This window comes from Octopus bimaculoides, chromosome 15 (assembly GCF_001194135.2).
Source record: "Octopus bimaculoides isolate UCB-OBI-ISO-001 chromosome 15, ASM119413v2, whole genome shotgun sequence".
Taxonomy (NCBI): domain Eukaryota; kingdom Metazoa; phylum Mollusca; class Cephalopoda; order Octopoda; family Octopodidae; genus Octopus; species Octopus bimaculoides.
The window spans coordinates 52,630,076-52,638,743 of record NC_068995.1 but is presented as its reverse complement, the minus strand read 5'-3'; the positions used below and the strand labels follow the sequence as shown (position 1 = coordinate 52,638,743).

Sequence of the window (8,668 nt, the reverse complement as noted above, 5' to 3'; positions counted from 1 at the left end):
TTTTTTTTTTTTTTTTTTTTGCACATTAAGATTTTTCAGTTTCTTACCATTTACCTTTTTTGCAAGAATATCGGCATTTTTTTAGTACTTCACAATTAGTCAAATCAATTCAATACCCAAACTAACAATGGAACCGCTGTGCAGTCGCTAACCTTACAAGAAATAGCAGCCTAACCTCCCTTAAATCACACCCTTCTGTTTTAATTCTTTTACTGCTGGAATCAAATATGTCCACTCAAAAATTTCATAATCCTTAACTGCAGAAAGGAATTGTATACACCAATCTATCTTTTGTTGGATAATGTCATGTCTGAAACTATTTTTTGTAGAGATATATCAAGTTTATGGAAGCAATGTGACTTGTAGAAAATACCAGTTCCATTTTTTGGTAGATATTTAACACCATTACTGGAATAACCATGAAATTTCATTTCACAGTTAAAGGGTTAAAAATGGAAGTATATGTGGAGCAATTGGATCACTGAAATGCAGGTAGATGGAATGGTTGCAACTAAAGTGCCCTTGATTTGAGGCCCTTTTCTGCTATGACTAATTAACAATGTGATACTAGTTCTATCTCTGTTGACATGGCTTAATGGTTAGAGAATCAAACTCACAATAGTTAGGCCATGAGTTCAAGTCTTGGGCTAAGTGGTATATTGTGCTCTTAAGTAAGTTACTTCATTTCACATTTGCTTTAATTCCCTCAGCCGAAAATGGCTACTGGTGCTAACCAGAGATTAACTGGGCCACAGACTGATGAGTCTTACACTCTCAGTAATGTGAATCACCTGAGAAATGAAATAAGCTTAAGCTAATTGGCTTGTAGGCTTGAAACAGACATTATCAATTATATGCAATAGCAGTAGCTTGAGACATAACAGTGTAGTATCATATAGTATAGTTATAGAGTATGACTTGAGGGGGATTTGGCTGTTATTTCATGTAGGATGGATGACCAAGCGGTGGCTCCTTCCTTGGATTGTAGTTGAGTGTAATATATAGCAACAATGAAATAGATGAGTCAGTGAAGCATTGGACTGGAAGTTCAAACTTGTTGTGGGTCTTTTGTTGTGTTCCTAAGCAGGACAATTTATTGAACATGCTTCAATTTATCCGTCTGTCAGTAATAATTATCCACAGTAGATTGGCATCCTCTCCATGAGGGAAGGTTTCTCTCATCCTTTACATGTCATGAAACCAGAACTAACCACTGACACTCAGACCCACTGCCTTCATTCAAGGTTTTGGAACACATTTACCAATTATATGTAATGTAACTGGTACCACCAAATATTGTAACTAGTACCTTTATGAAGTGGTGTTTTCATCCTGTCTCCCCTATTAATACTACAGTCTACCCTATCCCTCGAAATATAACTCAATGCATCCTACTGATATGATGCACCAATATCTCATCCACCACTCCCACTGCCCACCCCTGATACCATCCAGATTTTGTACTGACCACTTTGTCTAACACTTGTTTCTCCTGGATCAATCTCCATCTGGAATTATGTTCCCACCCATGTTTTCTTCTTCCACAGCAAACCTTGCAAGAATTCAAACTGGATATTAATTACACCAAATATTCCTCTACTTGGTACCACCTTTCTTCTTTAGGACAGCCTTCATACAAAAGAAGGGGAAAAAAGGGCTATGGGCTTTTCTTATTTTTCTCAAACAAACAAATAAAATCAAAGAATGGTAATAGTGCTGACATTTATCCTTCTGAGTCCCGGCATGGAAGACTGACCTTTAGGGTCAAGCTTGTAATGAATTGAAATCATAACTCAAAGTTTGATTGCCACTTGCAGCTGTTAAATTCTTTCGCTGATGCCTTCAATAAAAGCATTATTTTCACGTCATCTTCATCGAAATTCTGTATTTATGTGTCTATGTAAGAAATTATTTTTATTTTCACAAACATTAATATTAACACTGATGACATTGTGTTTTTAGGAACAGCACAGTGACAGACTAAAGATATAAATATTCAAATAGAAGACCAAATTTTAGGGGTAAGCATACGATGAGTTGAAGTCATGAGCTTGGTTGTTACTTGCAGCTACACAAAATTGTTCTTGGTCTGGTAGCTAGGTTTCACTGAAGAGGACGAATTAGACTAAAACCTGTCTAAAGTTGTCATCTTATCACCATTGCTATCAAAAGATTAACTAACTCTCTCTTCATACCATGATTTAACATTATTACTTAGTTGAAATTTGGAAATCTCCTTCATTCTCTTTTTGTGAAAAAAATTCATTAATCCTAATGGTTTGTCTTCTCATTTTGAATATGATTTCCAATAATTAAGAATTATTTTCAGATTCACTTCAGTTTTGTATGACAACCTGACCTTGACCCTATGTGTGTGAGTGAATGTATGTAATGATTTAGTTTTATTTCTAGATTGAAGAAAGATTTGGTTTTTAACCTAGATCCAAGGTTCCTTCATTGCAATTTCAACAACATCAACAGGATAGTTATGCATGTATGGGTGTATATATATATATATATATATATATATATATATATATGCAAATCTTTGGAGTCAGTGCATGTGCAGATGTGTATGTTTTGTTTTATGTATGTATATTCATATATATATTTGCATGTCTAGACATGTGCATATAAAATCATATACTAAACTTTCGGAAAGTCTTACATATTTTGACATTTCCATCAATGGCTTTTTTCTTTCTGGTTTTGAGAACCCTTATTCATCAAGATATCTTGAGGCAGTTTGTTTTATAATCCTAGGGCTCCAATAACTATGGCTATAAATCTGAACTTGTGATCCACTGGAGTAGCTGTAAGTTTCTCAATAGTTCAGCTTAGGTGTTTTCTTTTTTGATGATTTTTAGCTTTAACACCTGCTGGACAAGTGATTTCCCCTCCGTGTGTGTGTGTGAGAAAGAGAGAGAGAGAGAATATGTATTCATGCATGCATGTATGTATGTATGTATGTGGTAACACATACATTCCGTTATTATTTCATTGTCCATACTAAGGATATTCTCCATATAAATTATTCTACTAGATGTGTTGTTACTGAAGTTAAGTGTAGTAGTCTAGCCTTTGAACCAGAGTTCAATCTTTGGCTCAACCAAACTCTATATTACTCTCGATCAGCAGTTCTCGATGTATATATACACAAGACCCTGGGGGTGGGAGTCCACATAAGATTTTGTTGTTAAATTTTATGAGCAATACATTGGTTATACTTCATACAATTCACAAAATATTTTAACAATTTTTTTCATACAATTCACATTAATATTTAAATATAAAACTATAATATGAATATTTTTTTGCTAAACATTGAATGGGGTATAAAGGTCCATTGGAATAATACAGGAATCAAAGGGGTTCACAGGCAAAAAATGGTTGAGAACCACTACTCTGGAGGAAGCCTAACCTCTTAATGGCATGACAAGTGGTAGAATAAACAGGAAGAATACCCTTCATATGGACAATGCAATGACCACAATCTACCCACAAGGTTTTGATAAAAGTATTCAATTCCAAATGTTGAGAACATAACTGAATATGATAGACATCTGAAGGTGACCAGAGGCCACATCAGCCAAAAGGTTGAATGTTTACAATTATTAAAATCAATTCAATACTGAAGCCAACAATGGAACTTTTGTGCAGCCGTTGGCCCTGCTAGAAATAGCAGCTGGCCCTCCCTTGAATCACACACTTCTGTTTTAATTCTTTTGCTGTGGAAATCTGATACATCTGCCCAAAACGTCATAACACACACACACACACACACACACACACACACATTCCTAGAAATACTCAGTTTCATGGAAATAGAACAAAAGAAACTGACGTGGATTCTCCAAATTCAATTTATTAGTGGCCACAGTGGAGATTTGTAAGGCATTCCAAAAATTCTCCATCTGAAATTCTTCTGTGAATAGATGCACACTCTTGGGTGTGTACATTGCCAATTCAACCACCACACCAACTCAACCATATATTCAAAAACATCGGGAAATCTCTTCACTCAAGATGTCTTGTTGCTTCGTGAGCGAGTGGCTTGAACTCTTTTAAGAAGAACTTTAATTAAACTCAAAGAAAAATCACATACATATATACATACATGCATGCATATATACATACATATGTACATACATACATTGTTTAACCCCAGATCAGCTTTGAGTATGTGAGTTTTATAATCAAAAGTATTATTCCAGTTGTGATCATTCCATCATTTCCCTCTGTGCAGAGAATCTAGGGCCATGTTATCCAACTTGTCCTTTTCTAAGAATGTGCGAATTATGGAAGATTTAGCTGCAATTTCTAGCACACCAACTGGCCAAATACATGTCCCCTTGTATAGCTCAGTCAAAGAACAGGAAAATAAAAAGGCAGGCAACATTACCATTCCTGGCACTTTCTAAACATTCTTTCTCTTTATTTCTCTTATAATGTTACATAAATTATTTATGTCTAATAGTTACAATTAATGTTAAAACCCATTGATCACTGTTATTAGATCAATCATTATAGGACTTGCCATCAAATTAAACAGGATCTGCTAATACATTAATCCCAGTTGATGTTTGAAGTCAAAGGGGAGAGAAAGAGACAGACAGACAGACAAAGTTAAATATTGTATTGTAATGTATTGTAATGTATTTTAGTCAAGTTCTCCAACATTTCCGCCATTCTGCCACTCTTCTCCACACTGCTTTATATTATAATATAATTACATAAATATGGTTACAATCAATGCTGTGGTGACAATTGATTACTATTAAATCCTCATTAACAACCTATTTAAGGATGCAATCCAATCATCTTGTAATAAACTGTAGTTAATCAGTTCTGGTCAAATGCAGAAAGCAACCTCATTCATACATTTACATTTATTTATTTTTTTATTTTTACCAGCTCTCGTTATCTACAAGATGTCACTGTGAGCCAGAATTTTCTATTTTCCTTGCTGTTAAGTTATGTAGGGATTGTGAAACTTCCTTGTTTTTCTCCAAATAGGTAACCAGTTATGTTGTGCAAAAGTTCCTAATTGCAAAATTGCAACTGCAGGCACAACCAGGTAGTTAGGAAGCTCACTTTGCAGTCACAGAGTTTTTGAGTTCAGTCTCATTGTGTGACACTTTGAGCAAGTCTCTTCTACTATACTCTTGGGCTGACCAATGCCTTGTTAGTGAATTTGGTCGTCAGAAACTGTGTTGATGCCCAGCATGTGTGTGCGTATACACATACATACGCATAGGCATATATATATAGAGAGAGATAGATAAAATGTAAATCCAAAAAATAACAACAAAACTACAAAGGATTCCGCGGTACACGTGTTTCAAGCTTTACAAACTATAATAGTTTTGTTGTTATTTTTTGGATTTACATTTTATTCTTTCACCGCAACCACTAGCTGGAATACACAGGTGCTTACAATTGTCAAGTATTACCTCTAAATTTCAATTTACCTACTTATATAGATAGATAGATAGATAGATAATACAGGGCGTTCAAAAAGTCTCTCTGCAGTAAATATCTTATTGCAAAATAAATCTTTCTAAGATGGTATAAGACTACAAAAGAATATATTAGACTCTTTACAAGACTTTTAAAAAAACTTATAAGGGGTGTTCAAAGTGTTATCCTTCATTTTCAATACATAAGTTGACTCTTCTCCACATGTTTTGAAATACATCTTGGAGAGTCTGACGCGGTACGGTCCGTGTGAAGGTTATGATTGTGTCTTTTAGCTCATGAATGGTTTTCGAGCAATTCTTGTACAATGGTCCTTTACTTGCTCTCCAGAAAAAAAGTCTGGTGTTAAATCAGGTGATTTTGGTGGTCAAAGTCCCTTCCAAATTATCCGTTCACCGAAAAACCCTTGAAGTAGCACCATGGTGATGCGCGAAGTATGTGCTGTAGCGCCATCTTGCTGAAAGTATGCATTATTAATTTCACTTTTAGTGAGTTGGTCTTACAAATGGACGGACAATATTTGAGCAATATTTCTCGGTGTTGATGGTGTCTTCAAAAAATTCACTGCAGAGTGACCTTTTGAACACTGTGTATATATATTATCTATCTATATTATATATGTGTGTATATGTGTGCAGAATTTGAACGTAGAACATAAAGATGGACGGAATTCCACTCGGCATTTTGGCTGTCATGCTAACCATTCTGCCTGTTCACTGCCTCAATAATAAAAACAATAATAATAATAATAATAATAATATAAAAGTATAACATTTTCTTCGTGGTTAACATGTAATTAGGAATATGGAAATATAAAACAGAGACAGATCAGTTGATATATAGATAAATACTGAAGAAGTGTAGAAGATTAATAGATAGATAAATAGACAGAGAGACAGAGGCAGAGAGAGTAGAATAAGGAGAATAATAGATAGGTGGATCTTGTCACACTGTATACTTTACTTGAATCACCTCAATTCCTCAAATTGACAAGAGATAAATAGATAAACAAACGAAGGTACATAGATAACAGTGAAGACAAATGGATAGATTGATACATAGTTCTTGGAGATTATATCTGCATATATTTGGCTAAAGCTCAAATGATATATCTGTTGATGACTTTGATGATAAGTCAATGCTCTGAAACATCAAACGCTTCAAGAAAATAAATTATATGATGATTGTCCAAAAGAGTAACCATGAAATAAACTGTTGAGCATCCAGCTGGAATAAAATAAGAAATGCACAAAGACCAATGCATTTTCTTTTTACTTCCTAGATTTTTCTACAAGATTATTTTGTCAATTTCTTTGTTGTGTTACTTAAATGCCATCGAATATGATTTACTGCACCGTTTGATCAGGGTTCAACTGAAGTGTGTTTCAAATTCAGGGTTGTCAAATGACGATAACAACAACAACTACTACTACTACTACTACTACTATAATGAATTTGTAGTTGACAAATGACTGCTACCATTACTACCACCAGATAAGATGGTGAACTGGTAGAATGGTTACTGCACCAGGCAAAATACTTAGTGGTAGATCTTGCGACACTTTACGTTCTGAGTTCAAATTCTACCGAGGTTGACTTTGCCTTTCATCCTTTCAGGATTGATAAATTATCATATTTTAACATGTATAAAGAACCCCCTAATTTGGCAGAAAAGGTTTTGTAAGGGACTATAATACCATCCATGTATAAGAAACTCCAATATTTTAAAACCTAATTTTTGACAAAAAATGGGTTCCCTATACATGTTAAAATACGATAAGTCCTAGGCAAACACTGGGGTCAATGTGATCAGCTATTGCCCACCCCCAAAATTTCTAAGCCACGTGCCTGTAGTAGAAGGGACTATTACTACCACCACCACTATCACAACTACTTCTACTACTACCACTAGCACCCCAACCATGGCCACTACTTTTGCTACTACTATGATTAACTAACAATGGGCAATTTTCCTGGTCAATTGAGATTCTAGAAATAACAACCAATCTGGCCTCATATTGCAACACCCTACTATCTTTTCCTACAGCCATAGGAAACCTGCCTCAGCAAATGTTGTTTAACTCATGAAAGCATTGAAAAGTGTACATCAAAAGGATGCTGCTGCTGCTGCTAATGATGATGATGATAATATATATATATATAGATAAATAGATAGACAGACAAACAGACAGAAAGATAGATAGACAGATACTGAGAGAGGCACACACACACATAGTGACATGTATAAATACACACATACATACAAACATACATACAGACAGACACACATGCACATACATACATACATACATACATACATACATACATATGAATTCCTACAAAAAATTTTCCATTTTGTGGTAGAAATGTCTGTATGATTGGTTTGGTTTTTTGGGTTTTTTTTGCTTTCTTGGTAATAGATTTATCAATTCAAATTCTGTCAGAGTTGTGGCTGATATTTTTGCAATGTTAACATTCATTTGATACAAACAAATTAATTCCATGTTTAATGGCCGGTTTTAAAGAATTTATGTTTTAAAGAATTTTATGTACATCTCCACTTCTCATAAATAATGGATACGACCATTATTTAGCACTAAACCCTAAATCATCATAATCATGCATATGTCATAATTCTCAGCATTTATTTAATTTCTTTCTGTTTTTCATTTTCTTTCTTTTTATTTTGCGGTTAATAAAATTTGAGAAGAACCCCACATTCACATATATTTAAACATACATAGATGCATACATGGTTAAATGTACACTCACTCACATGCACACGCATTAACACACACACACACTTGTACATGGGTAACCACACATATACGTCTATGTGATAAAAATGTGTGTGAAACTGGGAGCGTGTATCTATGCATACATATACGCATACATACAAACATAGATACATACACACATAAATACATATAAAGATATATATATATATATATTCTTTTATTTTGTTTCTGTCATTTTGACTGCGGCCATGCTGGAGCACCACCTTTAGTCGAACAAATCGACCCCAGGACTTATTCTTTGTAAGCCTAGTACTTATTCTATCGCTAAGTTTCGGGGACATGAACACAACAACATCAGTTGTCAAGCAATGGTGGGCGGGGACAAACACACACACACACACACACACACATATATATATGCGACGGGCTTCTTTCAGTTTCCATCTACCAAA

General features: G+C 34.6%; 1 protein-coding gene across 1 annotated transcript in view; it reads left to right on the top strand.

Moving 5' to 3' along the window:
* The window catches only part of LOC106878166 (synaptogenesis protein syg-2), a 180,518-nt gene that overhangs the window by 162,103 nt on the left and 9,747 nt on the right, over nucleotides 1-8,668 (top strand). The gene's annotated exons all lie outside the window — the stretch shown is intronic.